The sequence below is a fragment of the Narcine bancroftii genome, chromosome 12 (genome assembly GCF_036971445.1).
Source record: "Narcine bancroftii isolate sNarBan1 chromosome 12, sNarBan1.hap1, whole genome shotgun sequence".
Classification (NCBI taxonomy): Eukaryota; Metazoa; Chordata; class Chondrichthyes; order Torpediniformes; family Narcinidae; genus Narcine; species Narcine bancroftii.
This window is the reverse complement of record NC_091480.1, coordinates 95,615,187-95,640,300: the sequence shown is the minus strand read 5'-3', so window position 1 is coordinate 95,640,300 and position 25,114 is coordinate 95,615,187. Positions and strand designations below refer to the sequence as shown.

Genomic DNA, 25,114 nt, shown 5'->3' with positions numbered 1-25,114 from the left:
GGGGGTTAATTTGGGTTAGTTAAGTTAATAGTGATAAGTTAAAGTGTGCTTCTGTTTTCATCTTTAAAGATAATTAAAAGTGACTTTTGTTTAAGTAACCATTTATCTTGGTGAATATCTATCACTGCTGGGTTTTGGGGTCCTCTGGGCTCGTAACATACCTATTTATTTTTAACCAAACTTGACTATATGCCACTGCTATACCGTACCTGAAGAAGAGCTCTGGCCCAGAATATCAACTGCCTGTGACTTTCCATGGATGGTGCATGATATGCTCAGTTTCTCCAGCACGTTTGTGTACTGCCCGAGGTAATACACAGAATTCATTCAGCTTTCTGTAAATACAAACACTAATCTGTTTCCAGCTGATTTTCTGATTTATTCTTAGTTTAGATGCAGACAGATAAAATGGCAAACACCGGAATAAATTGCACTATTGGTTGATAATTTTTACTTATTTTAAAATTCAGAATTAGTTGGCAAATGTTGACAAAGTTAAACTCTGGGAACTCCCTGGCTAATGGAAGCACTTACTTCATGACCTGCTGCAAGATCAACTAAGAACAGAAAACAGATGTAAATAAAAATGGCAGATGTTGAAATCAGAAACAAAAATAGAAAATGCTGTAGGTTCTGAGCAGTGAGACAGCATCAGTCGAGCAAGAATTGATCATTTCTCAGCTTTGAGAGTATTGACCATGGGCCAATGCCCTGTTGCGCTTTGCTTTTGAGAAATGAAGTAGTTGGGAGGTGCTGACAAAGAAGCTGTTATCAATTACTTAATCAATGACCTTCCTCCATTATAAGATCCGAATCTGAGGCATTCGTAATGTTCAATTAGGTTCATAACTCCTCAGCAAATAAAGCAGTCCATTTCTGAATGTAGCAAGGCCTCAAAAAATTAAGGGCCAAGTAAGATTCGCACTGCAGAATTTCCAGCCACCAAGATCAAATGTATATTCAATGGCATTAGTATTGCCAAGACTCCAACATCAGGATCAAAGGAGTCACCAGTGACCAGAAACTCAATTGGACCTGGCATGCAAGTATCATGGCTACAAGAGTAGATCAAGTTTATTTTCAACTGATTGCACAAGTAGAACTTGACAAAAGAGTGTGCTCCAGTCCTCGGTGCAAAACGCTCACACACACAACCAGACGCACATGGAGACAAACACTACGTATGCATATTCATAGATACAAATAAATAAATATTGTTCCATCAATATCAGAGCCTCAGATGGTTAGTATGAGCAGTTCTTTTGGTCATTCAGCGTTCTCATTGCCCGTGGGAAGAAACTGTTTCTCAGCCTCTATCTCTTCCCCGACGGGAGCAGCTGAAAGATGCTGCGTGCAGGGTGGAAGGTGACCTCAAATATTTTGCTTCCGAAAACTATCCCAGTAGATCCCGTCGATGAGGGAGATGGGGGAGGGAGGAGGGGAGGGGAGAGAGACTCCAGTGAAAACTCTAGAGACTCTAGATCAGAAGCTGGGAGAGGGTCTCAACACCAGATCTGCAAAACTTTTCCACCATCTCCATTTCACAATTAGGAGAACAATAGAATACTTAATAAATACTTTTTAATTGCCTGGATGTCTGCAGCCCCAACTTTACTCCATGGAACTTGACAATATGCAAGACAAAGCTACATACTTGATTGGTGCCTCATGCAGGACCTTAAATGTTCATTCATAGCACCACCAACACATTGTGGTGGAACAGCATCCATCTACCCAATGCGCTGCATTGATTTCCTTCGACAGTATTTCCCAAACCTATAACCTCTGTTGTCAGGAAGCAGATGGGCAGTAGGTCATGGCAAAAAACTCTATCTGAAGGTCACCCTCCAAGTTACCATCTAGAATTGGTAACTGGGCCAAAATTCCATAATTCGCTTCCAATAACACTTGAGACCGCTGCTTACGAACCCAGAGGACTCCAAAAACTGGCAGGAACAGAAATTCACCAAGACAATGGTGACTTAAATAAAAACATTTTTAATTTTCTTCATAGGTAATAATAGTAACAAAGTTAAATATTATTTAACCCTCTTCTAATTCTAAGTGCACTTGTATGTAATGTGTATCTGTTCAGGAAAGTTCTTTGTTTCACTGTCCAATCATTCACTTTTCTCTTCTCCAAGTTCACTGGGATCAAGTAATTTCCACACTGTGCAAAGAATGTAACATTTATGATCTTCACCAGGCTCTGGTGCTTTAACTTAAATTGTTACCACAAAGAAAAGTCTTTGATGGATTCAGAGAGATACTCGTTATTTATTGGACACAAACTGATCTCCTTCAATCAGCCTTACCCCCTCGTCTGTTTTCCAAAACATAACCTCTTCTTCTAAGTTACCACAAAGAGTTCTTCTTTTTCAGGAAAAAACACATTAACCAACCACATCCTTTTGTAATTTCGACTACAAGGGTTTAGAATAGGCTGAACTCGGAACTCAAACCCGTCTTCAAATGGGGTCTTTACCAAGTCTCCCAATTTTGTAGCCTTGACCACGAACCTGCTGTAGTAAACCAACTCTCTCTCTGCTTGCAAAACCACATGACCCCTCTTAAAACATTAAGCTGGCACCAGTTTTAATAGCAATAAAAGATTAATCAATTTCTGAGCCTGGGCATCTATTCCTTTCCAATTCTACAACATCAGTCCAATTAACACCTATTTGTGAAGTCTTCATAGGCACTCTTCATGGTTTCTGTAAAGACACTGCCAGATATGAAGTCTACGCTTAGGCATAGCTCTTGCATTTCAAATGAGATCTCTTTTGTGAAATGTTAATGTCTCTTGTACATTGTAAACTGAGATGTCTGTTTGTGAAGTGTACCTAAAGTTCCACAATCTAACCTTATCCTTTAAAATATATTTCATTCCATAATTGTATCAACTTATTTCATAACAGCGTCAAAAGACATGATGGCATGGCTGGTCCTGTTGTAACTGCAGTGCTACCACTTCGCAGACCTGCAGAGAACAGGGAGAGGAGACACAGCACTTCTCCAACTGACAGTTGCTCCCCGCAGGCTTCAAACAGCCTGTTAAAGGAGCCAGTGGTGTTGTATTTTAAAATCCTGTGGCCGCGCGGTCTGGGCCCAAGATGACGGCGCCTGGTTTGGCAGTAGCCACGAGGGGTTGCAGACTTTGAGGAAGCAGAGAACTGATGCAGGGCACCAGAAAGCAGGGAAAATATTCCCATTTGAGGAGAAGCAGAGAAGATGACCCTACAGGACTGTGACCACGGGGCTCTGCGGCTGAAGAACACAAAGGCGATGGGGAGGAACCCACGCAGACTGTGGGCTGCTGGAGACTGGCTGAAGGGGTACCAGTTATCGGAACCAAGGCGTGAGAGACTGATAAGGGCTTCCTGATCATGTCAGAGATTTGGATCCGGAACTCAGGTTGGCCAGTGGTTTAGACTGAAGGCTATGTGGTTACAGAGGCTGCATGAGTACTAGAGGTGAATCCATCAATCCATCATATTCAGTTACTCTGGGGGGCTCTTTTGCTTCTCTTCCTCTGACTGTAAGGGATGCTGGGCAATTTCTTGCTGAAGGCAAATCTTTATCTGCCTTGCGTTAAACTAAAGGAAGTCTTGTGTAACATTACATTTTCTGTTTTGTAACATGACAATAAAAGAATCTTGAATCTTCATCAGCGGTTCAAGAAAGCAACCCACTATAGCCTTTTCAAGAGCATTTACGCGACCTTTACTTGTGACTCTCATAGCATCAAAAATGAATGAATAAAGTAAAAGGTTGGAAGCACCTTTCTATCAACCCTTCTCCTGACCCATCAAGAGCAGGCCTGAATTTTCCTTTCAATGATGTTCAGTGGAACCACATGAGGTGAAAATTCAAAGAGATTTTTGGAAAAAAGGACACTTCACAAGCATATCAAGATATTACTTCATAATGCAAACCAAATAGCTTCCGTCAGGATTCTGTTATATATAAAATGGGTCCAACAATGTCATTACCAAAATGTAGTGATGCGGAGATGTTGATTCGTTATAGACATATAAAGAAATTAACTTCAGCCATGTACATTTTATTGCAAAAGGGAACTCCTAAGCAGGTCCACTCAGCAATGAGACTTGGATTTAAATATTAATATTGATGAACAAAATTGGTCGGAGTTATGTCGAGATAGTATGACAAACACAATAAATGTTAGATACAGATTAGTTCAATATAATTTTCTACATCAATTATATCTTATGCCACAAAAATTAAATAAATTGAAATCAGGTTTATCAGATCAATGTTTTAGATGCGACCTGGAGATAGGTCCTTTTTATTACATTCAACTTGGTCCTGCCCCAAGTGAGATCTTTTTGGATTAATTTGGGATTTTTTTTAGAACAGGTTACAGGAATTGAATTTCCACAAAATGCAGTGTAGGTAATATTGAAGGTATAAAACCAAAATTGAAATCAGCAATACATTAAATAGAATTTGTAAAGATTGCCTTGGCAGTAGCAAGAAAATGTATAGCAGTAACTTGGAAATCAGACTCTCATCTAGTTATGGAGCAATGGAATGCAGAAATGCATAGCTGAGTTCCTTTTGAAAAGATTACTTATAAGATGTATTTTTTTGAAAATTTAGCGCCCGTATTTACAAATTGCGAGAATTAATTTATAGATATTTTCTCTAAACTTTGAGAACCTCGTTAACCTCCTTATAAGAATTAAAAATTGCAAATGGTTAGAACCGTGTGGTGGGCAGTGCCTTCTTGGCAATCAAGTTTCTTTATTTTTACTCATTTCTTTTCTTTCTTGCATTTTTATTTTCATTATTTCTTTCCTTTCTTATTTGGGGATTGTAGTGCGAATAAAAGCTCTCACGACTGGAGGGAGAACAAACACTTTTATTAGTTTATAACTAAGGGTATGGTCTCACAGGGGTCTTCAGAAGGGTTCGGGGTTTCGGCAGGAAACCAGGGTTATATGTGAGCAGATGGGGGGCAGGGTCAGCCATCAGCACCACACCCTACCAGTGAATCCCAGTTCACTGGAGAGATTTTTTTGTTAAGGGAGGGGGGTTGGGGGTTTTATATCATCGTGGAACTGACAGTAATATTTGATTATTGTATATTGTATTTTGCTATGATTACATGTGTGGATAAAAACTTTAAATAAAATATTCAAAAAGGATTCTGTAACATTAACTCATCTCAGGAATACAGTTCTCATGTTTACATGTAATGGGGAGGGGGGGTGGGGGTGGGGGGGGGAGAAGAGGCAACTGACAGCTCAATTTCTCATCTGAAAGGCAGAACCTTTCTGTCGACTGCACCAAAGAGCCTGAATTTTTTGATCTCTGGGCCAGGACTTGAATCCAATACCTTTCAATTCAGAGCCAAGTGTTAGCAATTTTTTTTTTTGCTAACTGAGATGACAGCATGACTTAGGAAAGAACTACAATGCAGAGAAAGAGAAATTGGGTCAGACAGGTAGCGTCACAGTCAAGCCTCTGCAAGATATCTTGCAACTGTGAGCAAACCACATTTTTTGCACCACCCTCTGTCTTAGACCACACCATCTTTCATGACTCCAAAGAGGGTTAAAAGCTGTTCTGTGTTATTGCACAATTATTAAAAAGTATTGTCAGAACAAGTCTATCACTAATAGCGCCTATCCTTGTCGAGAAATGTTATCCTTACAAAGGATTGCCCTTGATGGAATTAGCAGGTCTTTCTTCCGAACAAAGCACAATTGTACTAGTTTGCTGTTGTTCCTGCCACAGAGAACACTGCACCACAGGAATAGGCCTTGTTACCAATGACGTCTGGACTGAAATGATACTAAATTAAATGAATATCTGTTCTGCCTGCATATGATCCATATCTCCCAATTCCCTGCATGTTCATCTGTCTTTATTTTGCTACTTATTTTTGTTTAATTTAGACATACCTCACTGTAATAAGCCCATGCCACCCAAATTGATCTACAACTCCCGTACGTTTTGCAGTAATTGACATATCTAGCCTGGGAAAAGATTCTGATCATCCACCCTAAGTATGCTTTTCACCATATTAGTCAAGTCAGGCCAAGTTTATTGTCGTCTTATTACACAAGTGCAAACCAATGAAACAGTGTTTTCTGGACCTTGGTGCAAAACACGCAGGTACACAACCAGACACAGCAGACATGCAGACAAACAATACATATACAGGACAGATATTCATATATACAAATAAATATTTTTTCATAAATACGAGTCTCAGATGTTTAATGTCAGCAGTTCATTTGGTCGTTCACCATTCTCACTGCCTCAGCCTGGTGGTGCTGTATCTCTTTCCTGATGGGAGTAGCTGAAAGATGCTGTGTGCAGGGTGGAAGGGGTCCTCAATGATTTTGCAGTCTTATAGACTTCTATCAGGTCTCCCCTCAGCCTCCAACACTGCAGAGAAAACCTCTTCCTCTAGTCCAGGCAGAACCTGGGAAATCTCTTCTGTACTCTATTAAAAGCCTCCATATCCTTCCTGACACGGGGCTGTTTCACTATCAATTAGACCCGAAAGACCTGAAATCGAGATGAATAGGCTTTAATCACTCTAAACTTACAATCATATCTTATGTTGTTGGCCCAATTCCAAGGCAGTAGTGAGGGAGGGGATTGGGCGATACCGCCTTTACTAGGAATCCTGGAGGGGAAGGAGTTACAAGATCAGGGCAGCCAACCAGTTCAATGACCGCAGTACAGTGTTCCACCACAGGGGCACTCAGAATTGTCTGCTACGCTCCAAGAGCAACTTGAAAAAAGTTTTAGGCTGCAACATGACTTCCTTAATCTTACTCTCAATGCTCCACCCAATGAAACCAAGCATGCCACACACCTTCTCTACCTCCCCATGGACAACTTCAGTCAACTACCCTTGTCAGTCTGAGGGGAAACGTTTGTTAATGAAGCTGGCCTTTGTGATGCACAGAAGCAATGGCAGGGCATGGCAATAGACTTCATAAGCATACCATTTGCTTCAAGGTTGCCAGGCACTGTCAGAGAGAGTGTGGAAAAATATCTTCCTGATGACTCATTTAGAAGTTTCTCTTCAATTTATTTTTGATATTTGACTGGATATGAGATAACACGACAGAAGAATGATTTCAAAAACCTAAACAGAAAAAGGAGAATGATAGTTCAGATTTTATTATTTTCATATTTCTATGGCTATTTTCCTCATAGATTCTCATAAAGTTGCATTTTACTTTTGAATATCTAAATATCAGATTTATTGTCAGAGTACATGCATTACATCACATGCAAGCCTGAGATTCCTTTTTCTTGTAGGCAAGGCAGAATGACTACTATTGGCAGAGCAAAAAAAAGACTCAAGGAACACATATAAACAAGTAAAGAAATGTAAACAAATTGTGCAAGACAGAGAGAGAAAAAAAATCAATGAAGCGCAAAAGTATGAGTTCTTAAATAAGTTTGGAGGGGCAGCAACTGTTCATGAACCTGGTGGTGCGAGTCCTGTGGCACCTAGACCTCTTTCCTGATGGCAGCAGCAGAAACAGAGCCTGCGCTGGGTGGTGTGGATCCTTGATGATTGCTGCTGCTCTCCAACAGCAGCGTTCCACGCAGATGTTCTCTAAGGTAGGGGCAGTTTTGCCTGCAAAGTCCTGGCCTCTGTCCACAGGGTTTTCCCAACCAATGATGCAGCTGGTCAGCACTCAGCATGCTTTCCACCACACATCTGTAGCAAATTTCTACAAATTTGCCAGTGTTTCCGATGTCATACCAAACCTCAGCAAACTATATATACACAATATATATGCAGATTAGAAATTACAGAAGTTGCAGATGCTGTAATCTTGACCAGAGCAAGAACTGCTGGAGGAACTCAGCAGGTCAGACAACATTTAGGGTTTAAATCCTTCATCAAGACTAAGACATAAAAGGTAAAATCAGACATAAAAGGGGGAAAGATGCTGGGGAGAGGCCCAGAGACGATAGAGTACACATCTTAAGCCTGTGGTAATAAATTCCACAGATTCACCACCCTCTGCCTAAAGACATTTCCCCGCTTCTCTGTTCTTAGCAGATGCCCTTCAATCCTGAAGTTGTGCCCTCTTGTCCTTGACTCCCCCACCATGATAACCAACCATTCTACATCTACTCTGTCCATGCCTTTGAACATTTGAAATATTTCAACGAGATTCCCCCCTTCATTTTCCTCAATTCCAATGAGTGCTGGCCAAGAGCTGTCAAACACTCCTCATATAATAACCCTTTCATTCTCAGAATCATTCTTTGTATCTCCTCTGGACCCCCTCCAATGTCAGCACATCCTTTCTTAAATGAGGAGCCCAAAACTGCTCTCAATACCCCAAGTGAGGTCTCGCCAGTGCCTTATAAAGCCTCAATGTCACATCCCTGCTCTTTCATTCTATTCTTCTTAAAATGAATGCCTGCATTGCATTCGCCTTTTTCACCACCAACTCAACCTGCAAGTTCACCTTCAGGGTATCCTGCATAAGGACTCTCTTTGCATCTGGGTATTTTCAATTATTTCCATTCAGAAAATAGCCTGTGCATTTATTTCTTCCACTACAGTGCATGACCGTACACTTTCCGACATTGTATTTCATTTGCCATTTCTCCGCCCCGTCTCCTAATCTGTCTAAATCCTTCTGCAACCTCCCTGTTTCCTCAACGCTATCTACTCCTCCACCTATCTTCGCATCATCTGCAAACTTGACCACAAAGTCATTCATTCCATAATCTAAATCATTGATATACAACATAAAAATAAGTGGTCCTTACACTGACCCCTGTGGAACACCAATAGCAACTGGCAGTAAATCAGAAAATGATCCCTGTGTTCCGAATCTCTGCTTCCTTCCAATCAGCCAATGTTCTACCCACACTAGTAGGTTTCCTGTTATTCCATGGGCTCATTCCTTGTTAAGTAGCATCATGTGCGGCACCTCATCAAAGGCTTTCTGAAAATCCAAACACACAATATCCACTGCATCTCCTTTATAACAGAATGTATCCAGATATTCTGGAATTTCTCAAATTAGGGGGATAGACAGGGGTGCATGTCCATTGGTCTAGAAATCCATGCTATTCACATGTCAAGTTTTCAGCATCTTGCAGACAAATTGTTCTAGACAGTCAGTGATCCAAAGGTAGAACAATTAAAGAAAAGGTATTTGCTTGGAATGACATCTTTTGGAATTGCATCTTTTAGGATTTTATGGATACTGAGGATATGCGAGGGGGCAGGATGATAATGCTGAGGTAGAAGATCAGCAATTATATACCTGTAACAAGTTGCCTTGATATTCCCCACATTGTCTTCAACTAGAACCAATGGCCTGTTCTTGTGGGATCAGATACACTGCCTGTTGCCCCATATTTGAGTCATTCAGAGCTTGCAAAAAGAAATTGGAAAGATACTTGAAGGAAAATGACACAGGACAATAGGAAAGGACAAAGGGAAGACAGTCTGGATTGTGTTACAGAGAACTGTCATGGTCCTTCTGGCTTCCTTATGTATCATAATGAATCTAGGTTTCTTCCCCTTTGGAAGAACATGACTAATTGTTGACACTGTGTTGCCATTTTCATTATACAGTATATACAGTGCCTTCAGTAATGTTTGGGACAATTAAAGAGCACATTCCAGATTATTTTTAAGGTTTGATCATGTAGAAATTACAGTACTTTCTATGCATTGTCCCCTCATTTCAAGGCATATTTCAAGGGATATTTGATTTCACAGGTTTTGTGAGTACTCAGGTATATTTAATTGCTTCATTGGTACAGGTATAAGAGAGCTTGGCTTGCTTTTAAGCTTTTGATCACCTTTGGAGTCTGTAGTTGCCATTTTTCAATATGAGAAACCGAATTATGCCCAATGAAAGTCAAGAAACCATTATGAGGCTGAAAAACATTACAGAGAGCACTGTATAACTGGAGGACGCAAGCAGCAACAATGGTTCTACGCTCCTACTAAGAGTGCAGGTCATTGAATCTACTGATGATTGGTCCTGTGTGTTTGTTCAGTGGAATGGCTAAAGCTGATGGATCTGAGGCTATTAAAACTCATTCATAGAACATATAAAAGTACAACACAGGAACAGGCACCTAAATCCACCATGTGTGCGTTAACTGGAATGCCAATCCAACTGACCCTATCTGCCTGTACATGCCCCATATCCTTCCACTCCCTGTCATTTCATATGACTGTTTAAATGCTTCTTATACATGTCTATTCTATTGGCTTCTACCGCCTCCGCTGGCAGTACATTCCAGACAATTACCACTCTCCGTGTAAAAAACTTGCCTTGAAAATCTTTAAACTTTCTCCTGCTCACCTTAAACTTACATTCTCTAGTATTTGGCTCTTCCATCCTTGGACAAAGACTCTGACTATTGCCCCTTTCTAACCCTCTCATAATTTAAAATATTTCTAATAGATCACCCCACCCCCCCAACCCCAGCCCAGCCACTGATGCTCCAGAGAAAGCAATCCAAGCTTGCCTTATCGCTAATATTCTTTATTCATGGTAACATTCTCATGAACCTCTCCAAAGCCTCCATACCCATGCTCTAACGTGATAACCAGAACTGCACACAATACTCTAAAAAGGGCACAAGGGTCCTCCTGATAAAGGCAATCATAAACAATGCCTTCTTTATCACTATCTACTTGTGTTCCTACTTACAGAGAGTTATGAACGTGCAACCAAAATTCTTCTCTGCATTAGGGGTCTTGCTATTTACTCAACATTTCTTGCTTGTATTTGATCTTCAAAGTGCATCATCACAGATTGCCCAGATTGAACTCTATCTGCTCTTTCTCTACCCAAATCTTTACAGCTACTCCCAACTTGCGACCTATGCGACTTGCGTCCATATGCACGTGACCAAAAATTCCTTTAAAAAATATAAAATATACGTGGTTTACGTGAAGGTCGCAAATTCAATATCACTAGGGTGCTTAACTCTCACACATACACCAATAGAACTCCAATACGCAAAGACTTGCGCATGCACTCAGGAATCGAGGTGGCAGCGCCCAGCATACGGACCCCAGAACGCCGACTTACAAGGTAAGTAGGCACATTTTGGCTCTTACATGCCCTGTATCCCTCTTATAGTTATAGTCAAATACAACATAAACTGCGTAAATTGTATATCTTTCTTTTTTTTTAAACAAATATACGCCATTCCAACATACATCCATTCCAAGATACAACTGATCCCTCAATCCAAATTACGGTCATAAGTCGGGGAGTATCTGTATCATAGAAACATAGAAGATAGGAGCAGGAGTAGGTCATTCGGCCCTTCGAGCCTGCTCCGCCATTCAACGAGATCATGGCTGATCTTAAAGTTCAGTACCCTGTCCCCACCTTCTCTCCGTAACCCCTAATTCCCTTATACTGAAGAAATATATCCTTTAACAATGTTCCTTGCAAGCCACAATTCCAATTTTCATGTTGTCTGCAAACTCGGTGTGGTTAACACAACCTGATTACAGTGGAAGTGACACAGATTTGAATTTGCCGCTGTTTATTTGTACGTTCTCCCTGTTGCTGCATGGATTTCCTCTGGGTACTCCAGTTTCATCCCACCTTCCAAAGACGTACAGTGTTAATGGGTTCATTGGTCACAGAGTTGTAATTGAACTCATGGGCTGGAATGGCCTGCTGTGTCTCTAAATTAAAGTTGCTCATCAAATTATAATCTTCCTAAGAAAGGAGTTGTACCTGCAACAACAGTGGGCACCACCAGCAGAACTGGACTTCACTACTCTAGTCAACTCAGTTGGATCCTGACCTCCAGTGACATCTGTGTTGAGCTTGCACCTTCTTCCTGTGACTACCTGGGTGTCCTCCAGGTGCTCCTACATCCCAAAGATGTGCAGGCTGGTAAGTTGAGTGACCGCTGTAAATGGTCCCATTTTAAATCTAAACATACAGCGCAGTAACAGGCCATTTCTGCCCATGGGTCCATGTTGCCCAATTTACACCCCGTTAACGTACAACCCCCTCCCGTACATTTCTTTTAAATATATTTTTGAGCTTAATATATAAATTTGCATACAAAATTCAATGAGATATATAACCAGTCATCTAATATACATATAAAGAAAATCACAGAGAATAATATAACCGTGTGAGCCAGTTGCCTATTCAAATGAAAAGCAATTAACAGATTCTTAATGTACATTTAACAGTGCATATTGAAGGGTGGGAGGAAACCAGAGCCCCCAGCGGAAAACCCACGCAGACACTGGGAGAAAGTACAAACTCCTTACAGACAGTGCAGGATTCGAACCCCGGTCTCAATTGCTGGCGCCGCAAAGGCGTTGTGCTAACCATTACGCCGATTGTGCTGCCCAGGTGAGTTTGCACAGGTGAGTGGTAGAATCTGGGGGTGGGACGAGGGCAAGTTGATAGGACTGTGGGGAGAATAGAATGGGATTAGTATAGCATTAGGAATACTTGATGGTCAATGAACCAAAAGACCTGACTCCATGCAATATGATGCTATGATAACTAGTGACTTATGGCTTCAATTCATTCTTTCTAGTACAATAGTCAAAAATGTTTAGGCTACAAAAGGGAACACGACAAGGATGTCCATTAAGTCCTTTACATTTTGATATAATTCTAGCAGTAGCCCTTTGAAAATCTAGAGAATTTAAAGGATTAATCGGAAAACAGAATTGAACTAAAGTATCTCTCTATGTGGATGATTTATTGCTTTTTATTTCAAATCGGGAGGTTTCTATACCAAATATATTAATTATGTTCGCTCGGTTTGGACAATTTTTGGGATACAAAATAAATTTACACAAGAGTGAACTTTTATCTGTAAAAGGATCTCTTTCTATGTGTTCTAAATTTCCATTTAAAATACAGTGCAGTTCAAGACCAATTTCAATATTTAGAAATGACTGAGTTATAAGAAAATTTTGTAGTATTAATTAGATTAAAATATTATTATCAGGATGGAGAATGATTATACATATTAATTCATTTAAAATGAACATTCTCCCTAAATATTTGTATCTTTTTCAAGCCTTAGCATTTTTTTTTCCCTAAATCCTTTTTTAATTCATTAGTTTCAGTTATTCTTCATATCTTTCTTTTTCTTCTTTGGCTTGGCTTCGCGGACGAAGATTTATGGAGGGGGTAAAAAAAGTCCACGTCAGCTGCAGGCTCGTTTGTGGCTGACCAGTCCGATGCGGGACAGGCAGACACGATTGCAGCGGTTGCAAGGGAAAATTGGTTGGTTGGGGTTGGGTGTTGGGTTTTTCCTCCTTTGCCTTTTGTCAGTGAGGTGGGCTCTGCGGTCTTCTTCAAAGGAGGCTGCTGCCCGCCAAACTGTGAGGCGCCAAGATGCACGGTTTGAGGCGTTATCAGCCCACTGGCGGTGGTCAATGTGGCAGGCACCAAGAGATTTCTTTAGGCAGTCCTTGTACCTTTTCTTTGGTGCACCTCTGTCACGGTGGCCAGTGGAGAGCTCGCCATATAATACGATCTTGGGAAGGCGATGGTCCTCCATTCTGGAGACGTGACCCATCCAGCGCAGCTGGATCTTCAGCAGCGTGGACTCGATGCTGTCGACCTCTGCCATCTCGAGTACCTCGACGTTAGGGGTGTGAGCGCTCCAATGGATGTTGAGGATGGAGCGGAGACAACGCTGGTGGAAGCGTTCTAGGAGCCGTAGGTGGTGCCGGTAGAGGACCCATGATTCGGAGCCGAACAGGAGTGTGGGTATGACAACGGCTCTGTATACGCTTATCTTTGTGAGGTTTTTCAGTTGGTTGTTTTTCCAGACTCTTTTGTGTAGTCTTCCAAAGGCGCTATTTGCCTTGGCGAGTCTGTTGTCTATCTCATTGTCGATCCTTGCATCTGATGAAATGGTGCAGCCGAGATAGGTAAACTGGTTGACCGTTTTGAGTTTTGTGTGCCCGATGGAGATGTGGGGGGGCTGGTAGTCATGGTGGGGAGCTGGCTGATGGAGGACCTCAGTTTTCTTCAGGCTGACTTCCAGGCCAAACATTTTGGCAGTTTCCGCAAAGCAGGACGTCAAGCGCTGAAGAGCTGGCTCTGAATGGGCAACTAAAGCGGCATCATCTGCAAAGAGTAGTTCACGGACAAGTTTCTCTTGTGTCTTGGTGTGAGCTTGCAGGCGCCTCAGATTGAAGAGACTGCCATCCGTGCGGTACCGGATGTAAACAGCGTCTTCATTGTTGGGGTCTTTCATGGCTTGGTTCAGCATCATGCTGAAGAAGATTGAAAAGAGGGTTGGTGCGAGAACACAGCCTTGACGTGGTCTTTGCCCTCAGACAGCTCCAAGAAAAGTGCAGAGAACAAAACAAAGGACTCTACATCACCTTTGTTGACCTCACCAAAGCCTTCGACACCGTGAGCAGGAAAGGGCTTTGGCAAATACTAGAGCGCATCGGATGTCCCCCAAAGTTCCTCAACATGATTATCCAACTGCACGAAAACCAACAAGGTCGGGTCAGATACAGCAATGAGCTCTCTGAACCCTTCTCCATTAACAATGGCGTGAAGCAAGGCTGTGTTCTCGCACCAACCCTCTTTTCAATCTTCTTCAATTCTTCATATACATGGCAGGGAAAACAACCACGTAAAAGTAAAAGCTCATCGTCAGAAAACTATTAGGAATGAGGAAATGTCACTTTTAAATTTTCGATTTTACTACTGGGCGACTAATATATTCGATTTATTTTTGTTATTAAAATTTGATAATTTAGTAAGTCGCCCTTCTTGGGCATAAATTGAACTGAATTTTTCTAAGGAATCGTCTACGTTGGTAATTTTAGGTTCCACTTTTACCCTTTTAATTTTCTAAATTGACACATAATCCAATGATGAGGATATTGGCTCGATTTAGGAAATGTTTTGGTTATAATAATTTTTCTCTGATTAGTTCTATTATAGACAACCATTTTTTCCCCACTTTTAGTATTAGATGAAGTCTTTGAGGACTTGGCATTAAAATTTTTAAAGATTTATTCATTAGAAATAACTTTGCTTCTTTTGAACAATTGTCAATTAAATTTAAGATCTCTAACAGACATTTCTTTAGATATTTGCAAGTTAGGAATTTTGTTCAGTCTAAAATGAACGTTTTTCCTTGCATCGCAGACTCAAATATTCTTGATCTACTTAATAACCAGTGACCATACTTTGAAATTAAGATTCATTTTATACATGGATACAACTTCACTCCCATGTTCAAACAGCCTTGGCTCGCAATGTGCAAGTTCACTCACATGAATGTCAAAAGGATAAAGCCACTACCTATGGAATCATATATTAGATGGAATTCAACAGCATCAAGAGAGGATGAGGAGGGATTCACAGAAAGGACTTCATTCCTCCACTATGACCCTCAGCTGCTTACAAGGAAAGGCACCACACAGCCTGCTCCTGTTCACGCTACTGACCCACGACTGTACTGCCAGATCCACCTCCAAAAGTGTTATTGCAGATGACACAGCAGTCGTCGGCCTCATCAGCAACAACGATGAGTCGCACAACAGAGAAGAGGGGCAGAAAACCTCATGAGATTACGATGGTACGAGAGTAACATCCTGAGTCCAAATGTGGACAAGACGAAGAAGATGATCGAGGACTAGGATAAACCACCCTCCATTATACATCAACAACTCTGTCGTAGAGAAAGTGGATTTCCTTGGAGTTCACTTAACTTGTCAGGGAGGCATAGCACCGGATGGTCTTCCTGAGAAGACTGAAGCGCGCAAGGGTTATGTCGACCTAGAGTGAGCATCCAGGCCGGTTGCTTCACAGTGTGGTATGGTGCTGCAGAGAAATGGATTGGAAGTCAATCCACAGGACCATAAGAGTGGCAGAGAGGATCAATGGAGTTCCCTTCCCTCCACCCCCCCCCACCTATCGATGTGAACTACTGGGATCGTTTTCTGATGGCGCACAAAATCATCCCTTCCACCCCGCACGCGGCATCTTTCAGTCGCTCCCATCGGGGAAGAGATACAGGAGGATCAGAGCCAGCACCACGAGGCCGAGGAACAGCTTCTTCCCATGGGCAGTGAGAATGGTGAACAACCAAAGGAACTGCTCACACTCACCCTCCGTGACTCTCATATTTACGAAACAATACTTATTTATTTTCATATATGAATACTTGTCCTGCATATGTATTGTTTGTCTGCATGTGCGTTATGTCTGGTTGTGCGTCTGAATTTTCTGCACCAAGGACTGGAGAACACTGTTTCATCTAGTTGTACTCGAACAATCAGATAACAATAAATTTGACTTATTTCAAATGAACAAAGCTCACAAATTGTCATGTTCTGCTAAAATTAACACAAAAGCTATTCCCTCTTGCCAAAGTTAATGACACTTTGTATCATATCCATACAAATTATGGGATAACATGACATTACGTGATGCAAATTTTAAACAAGCGTTTATATAACTTAATAAGGAAAGCCTGGAATATAAAACCAAAGGGCCAGAGAGGCTTTGTTCAGTTAGATCCTAACGGATCTAACTTTGATATACACACTGTTGCTCCATAATGCCGGATCACTTCAGGGGAAACAAGGGCCGAGGGGGGGGTGACTTAGATGCTTTGAGTTCAAGTTCACTGCTGGTCCGGACAGATGGCCGTGCAGCTACAGAGGTTACAGGGGTGCAGGAGGTGGTGGTACTGGGGAAGTCTGTGAAGGGTCTCTGTCAAATCTTCTCCTTCTCATTTTCATTGAACACTGGACTAGTGAGTCATCTTTGTACTTTACCAGGACAAAGGGAAACCCAAGTTTGTGTGTTTTGTATATATGGGAATCTTGAGTTTGAGGTTAACAACCTTGGTTTCAAATGTTTCCATTGAGCTGAGCTTCTCCAGCATGTCAGTACTTCCTCTACTCTTCACACAAAGAAAAGTTTCCTGATGTCAGCATTGAAAGGCATAACTTGCATTGGAAAAGAAGGTCTCCAATTCTGTGCTCACCAATAAAAGAGGAAGTACCACCTCTTTTAATCGAAAGAAGCAGCATTTGCATAATCATCTACTCCAGTGGTTTTCAACCTTTTTTTTTCCACTCACAAACCACTTTAAGTAATCCCTATGCCATCGGTGCTCTGTGGTTAGTAAAGGATTACTTTAGGTTGTATGTGAGTGGAAAGAAAAAGTTTGAAAAACAACTGTTTTAATCGTACCTAATTGACTCATTATGTGCATGGTTTCATAACTCCAAAGGAAATGGGCCAATGACAATTTTTCTCAAGCCAAATATTTCAGTAACAATTGTGTCTAGAGCAGTGGTTCTCAACCTTCCTTTCCCACTCACATACCACCTTAAGCAATCCCTTACTAATCACAGAGCACTGATGGCCTAGGGATTACTTAAAGTGGTATGTGAGTGGAAAGAAAAAGTTAGATAAAGCACTGATCTACACCAGCGATTCCCAAACAGTGGGCCATGACCCACTGGTGGGCCACAGCATGTTTCCATGTGGGCCATGGAGAATTCCCAACCCACTGAGGTCAGGGTGTAACAGGGTCTCATTAAAGTAGCTTGAGCTTTGATTTTGATTGGGAGTTCAGTGTAAGCTTGTAATGTTTATTTTTGTTCTTTAAAAATGTTAAATAAAATACTTTAAATTAGATAAAGATGTGTTTCTTACAGACTTGCCTTTGACTTGAAAATATTACTCAGTCATTGCCACTAGTGGGCCATGGCCAGTTAGGGTTACGATTTGTCATCTTCCAATATTTCATAGAATCCGTAAAGGTTTCTACAGATTTGAACGGATCAACATAATCCCACCATTCAAGAAAGGAAGAGACAAAGCAAATACTAAAGGCCAGTTAACTGCTCATTTGAAAGCATGGTGTCAATATCTTTATTAAAGTTTATATAAGCATTTAAAATACTTCCTATAGGCAGATAAATGAGAGAGAGAGAGAGAGAGAGAGAGAGAGCCAGAGAAAGAGTTTAGAGAGCTTTTATACACATATATATATATAGAGAGAGAGAGAGAGAGAGAGAGAGAGAATAGACAGAAAGATATAAAGAAAGAGAAAGTATTGAGAGATAAAGAGAAGTGACAGAGATATAGAGAGAGGAGAGAATATAGACAGATATATATATATCTCAGCAACTCCCTCAATATATATATATTGAGGAAGTTGCTGAGATAAAGGATTAGTGTATAGAGGAGCAGGAAAGAGGGTCAAATTATCTATTCCTGCCTCTGCTTCTTGCATTATTTTGTTCAACCAATGAAAAATGCCTCTTTATCTTGGTCTAAATGGACAACTCCTTCTCCTAGGGGTATGGGCCATGTTTTAAAAAAATGTTCTCTGCATGGCAGCCTTGGGCAAAAACACACCAATTCTTCCACCATCAATATGACGTGGAAGCCATTAGTTACTTTAATGTGTTTTCCACCATCACTCCTTGCTGCTTTGCTAAAATAACATGTCTGAAGATATCAATCATTATTACATCACTTCCTGCCCCACAACCACTTCCTGCCCCATGATTTATCACTTCCAAGACTTCCAAGGCGGTCCCAGTTTAAGCAATAGCTGAATACTCCACAGCTTGTATTGCTTTTCCAGGGAGGAGCCAACACAATGGCAACAGTCAGAAGTAGCCAGCAAAGGAAAACAGTTGATCCAGATCAGCACCAGACCCTTGCATTCCTTCATCACTTCATGAAACCTGTATACGTGCTTGTGTTCCACTCCATGTCAGCAGATTGTTCATTGGCTGAATTGCTGAGTCCTCACTTTCCCTCTGAAGTTTATTATCATCCAACTGTACAAGTAGAGCCTGACGTTCTCCAGTCCTCGGTGCAAAATCATGCAAAAACACATCCATACGTATAATTTTGATCTTCTCTCTGTGCAGAGATAGCTAATTGATGGAAACCACCGACATTGGCTTTGGCGCAGGGATGAGACATTTTAAACAAGATTGCTCTCTCAAATTTATCTGCCCTGGAAATGTTTAGTCACATGATCAGTGTCCACTCACTGACTCTTCTGGCCAAATAACCTGCCAAACCCAGACAGTGGTGCATGAAAGTAGGAAAAAACAGGCGCCTGCCAACATCTTTTCATACCTTAATGAAAGGGCTCTTACCCAAGACACTGGTTATCTTTGCTAGATAAGGTACACTGGTTGACTAGCTGAGTTTCTCCAGTGTTGTGTTTTTACAGTGTTTTGGCACAAGATGATCACCTGCATCTCGGAAGGAACAGAGGTGAGTATCAACAGAGTATTTAATGATTTCAGGTGAGTCCATTCAAATCTTGATTTTACAGATATACACATCTATTCAAGTTGGAGCAAAATAATAATCAAAGCTGCCTAAGTGGGTGGGTTAGAGAGAGCATGAGAGCTGTGGTGATGAAGACGCTGGGTTTCACGTGTATATTGGTGCAAATACAATAATGCTAATAGAGAACAGAAAACCAGAAATGATACTTAAATACAGAATCAAATCCAGCCCAGAAACAAACCTTGTCAATTTTCTCAGCTTCCACCAACTAAGTTCCTTTAAAATGGTGGTGGATACACCTGCAGCACAAAGATCTTTTCTGTAATTCTTTTATTATTCTTACTTTCACAAATTAATTCAAACCTGGTGAAGCCGAAGGCAAAGGCAGCTCTTACATTAGGCAAAATAGAGGAGCAAATCTGACATAAACTTGTAAAATGTGCAAAAACAGGAGGCTATGACTTCCTGTTGATCTTGGCCCATCCTTTGCTACACCAGGGACAGGTGGAACCTTGGCATTGGATGTTGGCATACTTGATGCAGCCTCACATAAAGATGGCAATGAGGATGATGGTGAGTTTTTTAAAAAAATTTAGACATACTGCAAGCTAACAGGCCCTTTCGGCCCATGAGCCCATGCCACCCAATTACACCCAATTAATCTACAAGCCCTATACCTTTTGAAGAGTGGGAGGAAACCAGAGCACCAGGAGGAACCCATGCAGGAATGGGGAGAACGTACAAACTCCTTGCAGACAGAGCCAGATTTGAACCTGGGTTGATGACACTGTAATCCCATTGCGCTAACTGCCACGCTAACCTTATGATTTGGGGATGTTTCTCCCCCTTTCCTCTCCAGGCAGGTACATTCATAAGTGACACGGAGAACCTTGTCTTCCTTGATCAAGGGCAGCTGAAAGCCCAGAGTAAGCAGTGGAGGTAGCGTACTGTAGTGCGATCAATATCCACAAGCAGAATCGAATTGAGTAATTAAAGGCTTTAATAACCTGAAATATCAGACACATCTTTACATGCTGCTGGCCCGGATCCAAGGCTGGTATGAAGGGCTATCAGCCTTTATCAGGAATCTTACAGGGAGAAGTTAGAGGGTTGGAGGCAGGCAGTGAGGACATCTCCTGGACTACAGTGTGCCACCACACAAACCACCTCACTTATGACCTATTTTCCCACACCATCAAGGACTCTTGCTCACTTGTAACAATTGTCTACAGATCCAACAAAGACCAAATTAGACAGAAAGCAAACCATTCTTGATCTCACAGAACTCCTTAAAATATATAAATGTATCCATTTTCAGCATTGATAGGTGAAAGGTGGTAGTGACATGTCACATTTCTGGTACATGTTCTTGTATGCAGAAGGTCTTTGGCTAGGTTTCACATAATAGCATAATAAGTTATGTGCACATGATGTCAAATGAGAAATGAACCCTTCATGAAAGTCCACAAGCTTTATGTGGAACAGAAGTTCCCTGAATTAGAATTAAAATAGCAAACATCCACATCAACGACATGACATGACCACAGATGTTCAATTGCTGTAATTTTTCAAAGACTGAACTGCTTCTATTTTTGGAAAGCACCCGTACTTTAGACCAGTTTGGCTAAATTCATGCTGGAAAATCATTTTGCTATGTTGGTATTTATAGCATCTTGGTGTGTGTGTGTCTGTGTGTGTGTGTAATTTAAGGTAGAGGAACTTTGCCCAGCTGCAGTTTGTGCCACCAGTTGACTGGCATTTTTTCTGCATTGGAGACAGAACCAAAGTGAACCGGATGGATGTGTGAAGGCCATTTCCAACATATTCATTGGCTGTAGCTGGTAACTCCTGATTGTTAACGGACAGTGGTGCTGGCATAATACTACCAATCCCTGTCCTTGGCACTCTTGGCAGGAACTCCAGTCCAATCACTTGCAGCACCTGGGGGGGAGGGGTGCAGACTGCACTGGGTGCACTGGGGGGGGGGGGGGGGGGGAAATACCAAAATGGCTGTCTATAAAATTTTTGTTCAGTGTATCAGCAGAAATTTTAATTTTTTTAATGAAGATATCCCTGTAGTTAGTTATAACAACAAAAACATTTCTCGTAAGCCCATCTTCCATGTAATCAATATAGCAAGTGCAGGTAAACGGCCATGTAATGAACTGTTTGTTTGATAGCAAGAGTATGGAAAGCTTTATCCACCCTGATACCATAAAGCACCTATCCCTCAAAGTATGGCCAATCAGCCATGATATCATCTGCGCATGACCAATGGGCTTTCGACCCTCAAGGTCAATCCACCACCGCTGTTTGCAAACCTCACCCCCGACTGCAAGCCAGTGACCACCAGGGGCAGGCGACACTGCGCCAGCAGACAAAGTATTCATCAAGCCAGAGGTTCAGTGTTTGTCGGGCGAGGGCATCATCAGGGCTACTAGTAGCCCATGGAGGGCCAAGGTGGTCATAGTAAAGAATGGGAAAAAGAACAGAATGGTCATAGATTATAAACAGAGCATCAACTGGTACATGCAGCTCAAAGCACATCCCCTTCCCCACATATCATTCTTTAGCAATGAGCTGCAGCAGTACCTGCTGGCCAGGGACATCACCACGAGCAGGACCATCAGCTACAATCCCAGACGGATAGGTGGAAAGGGAGAATGCTATGGTCTTGAACACCATCCTCCTGCAACTAAAATCACAGGGCTTTCCCGTTTCCTACTGGCAAGAGGTCCTCCCAGATGCACTCCACTCCATATGGTTGCTCTTATGTACAGCCGCTAACAATACGCCTCATGAACGCATGTTTGCCTTCCTTAGGAATTCTCAGTCAGGCTGACCTTCCCAGGACCTGTCCTGCTTCAGAAGCACTCCAGGCAATCCAAGACTGAGCCACTGGTCGAGGGGGTCCACCTCCTCCACGCAAACCCTACATGGCCTTCCCTGATGGAGACGAGGACACGGTCTCGATTCGGGATTTGGCACCGTCAGGCGCCCCTCCGACCGTTATTGACCACCAATAGACATTCTCCTCCACTGCCATTTTGGGGGTCACTGAACTTGCTGCCGAACCCACTCCACTCCCAGCAACTGTTGTTACCCAGGATGCACACTCCCTCTTTCCTTCACCTGTCCCTTCCCCCTGGAGAACAGAAACTAGTGACAACTGATCAACCCCACTGGCTGCTCAGGGAGGCACGGCTACACCCTTACTGCTACAACATCGTTTGCTGTGGCAGATGAGACCCCCTGACAGACTTGACCTGTAAAATATGTATATGTATATGCCTCATTTTCTCTTTATTTCTCACCCCAAAGGACTCTTCTTAAAAAGGAGAGGGGAATGTAGTAAACCACTGTTATACTATGATTGGCTATTGCTGGCTGGACACGCCTCCCAAGATTGAGTCTACCCATACTTTCTATTCTCCCTGCCATGATCAATCAATGAGGCTGGTTACTGCTCCAGACTATAGTCAATAAAAGCCTCAAATACAGAAGTGCGTAAGCATGTACACACACACACACACACACACACACCCACCCTACCTTCCTGTACATGTACAACTCACCCCCATCTCCTGCCTATTCCATCTCTTCATTTCTGACATAATCCTAGGGACATCTTCCCTCCCTGTTTCTATCTCACAGAAATAAACCCTAAAAATGTATAAACCTAAAGGTTATAAGCCAAATTTAATCGGTTGAGGCAGGAATTGCAAGGGTTTGGAAGGGAGCCACACAAACAAGAGAGTGGTGGTGATAGGTAGAGGTGGTGGGTGCCCTCATGTGTGCAGAGCATCTTCCCCCTCGTCATCTCAGTTCCTCAGTAGTAGTTAAAATCTCAAAACAGCACTCTGTTTTCACAATAAGGACTTCAAGAGTGTTTACCAAGTTTTGGAGCTGTCTTGTCGAGTTCTGATTGTGTGGTTCTTTAAATATGGATGTCAAGGGTTTGTGTAGCTTGTTATTTTGTGGTAGTTGTTTGCTGGATCTGAGTGTTTCAATTTACGACAGGGAGGCTACCAAGAACACATCAGAGTTGGCATGATTAGATGTCCTTCTCTTGCCGGGCCAAGTAGCAGCACAACAGCACAGAAGTGTCCCATTCAATTTTTCAAGTGACTCAACTTCATCTTGAAATGACTGCTAATACAAATTATTCTGGACTGCATCTACTTTTGGATTGCATCACACCAGTGCAATGTGATCCAGTTTCTAGACAACCAACATCAGCATTCTTTAGTGAATTATCCTTTCTAACATCCTCATGGAATTCCATCCTTCATGGAATTCTTGGTGACTGCCTTGTAATGATGACCTGAGGTTTGCAGAAGTAGAAGCTCTCTCTCCATAAGCCCTTCCTTAATTTTTCAGACCTATAAATATCATCACTTGTCAGCTTCCTCTTTCCAAAAGAAAGGTGATTCAAGCTCTTTAGGCTTTACCTGACTGGTATAACTTCACGATTCAAATGTCCTTGAATCTCTTATTTTTGTCTTTCTCCTGCACTCTTACCTATTGCACTATTCTGTCATTATCATCTGTCCCTAAGATTTGGAATTCGCTCATTCAATCTTTTGGCCTGTACACCTCCTTTAAAGTCCCTCTTAAAATCTATCCTCCTAGACCAGACATCTGGCCACCTTCTGCAACATCTCGATGAAACTTGTTCTCAAATGGTGATGTCATCTGGAACATTTTGGTAAGTTAAAAGAGTTTTTGCGAAAAGCATCCTGATTTATTTTTCCCCATCTCCAATGCCTGGTTAGCTTTTTTAAGATACAGGTACAGTATAAAAACCCTAAGTGTGGACTAGTCAAGATTTGATACAAGCTTAACATAACAAGTGAGTCAGTACATACAAGAACACTAACACTCGTGCTGCCCTCGTGGATAATTTGAATGGAGATCAACACTAGATGAATTAAAGCCTTGAGATGCGTTCGGGCCACATCAGATAACTTATCAATGTTCATCTGTTTCCTCTTTTACCAATCTTAAATGCAACAGTTTTTTTTTTTAATTTTTGTTGAGACAAATTGACAGGGTTTTTTTTAAAATCAATATCCATAACGACGTTGTTTGGGTTCGTTATGTCAACTCACTAAATTGTGAACAAAATATCTGAAAAGTATTTGACCAGGTGACACTTCAAAAGAGGATGGAAGAGAAATCACTTTTGCCTATATTGTTTAAAGTAAATGAACAGCTATGAATATGCAATCTATGCCCAGTTGCTCAATCACGCGAAGTTTTTGGATTAGTTTATCCTGTCATCATTTGCAGATTTCTTTTGAAGTAAACCTTATGCCAACGGCCTGCTCCAAAGCTGGCAGAACAGTTCGATACATGCCCACGTTCACGCTTAAGGTTTGATGATCCACACAATAACAAAATATCACTGGAATAACAATGGGATACGAATATGGAAATCGCAAAAAGAATTAAATACACAAAAAGGTGCTATTTAGTGACTTCTTTAAAAAAAAACAGCACAGGGCACGAATGCTTAACGTTTAGATCAGTACAATGCCCCCCCCCCCCCCCTCCCCATTTGCCTGAGTTATTTCTAGGTGACCTGGTTAAGCAATGCAATTGAGTTGCCTTGCACATGAAATACAGAGAAAAATGGCTTTTGGTGCAAACATCCTACAGTGAAAATGTACCAACCCATCCCAATCCGGGAACACTTCCTCAGGTCTCTAGGTCACTTTAATCAGAAACAATCTGCACCCTTAAGCAATGAACATCACACGAAATATGAATTGTTACAGTCTGAAGATCAAATCCTCATCAAACAGCTTGAATCGCTT

At 41.7% G+C, this 25,114-nt stretch overlaps 1 protein-coding gene across 4 annotated transcripts in view; it reads right to left on the bottom strand.

Moving 5' to 3' along the window:
- Nucleotides 1-25,114, bottom strand: part of LOC138746664 (rho GTPase-activating protein 27-like) — a 148,503-nt gene that overhangs the window by 123,210 nt on the left and 179 nt on the right. The gene's annotated exons all lie outside the window — the stretch shown is intronic.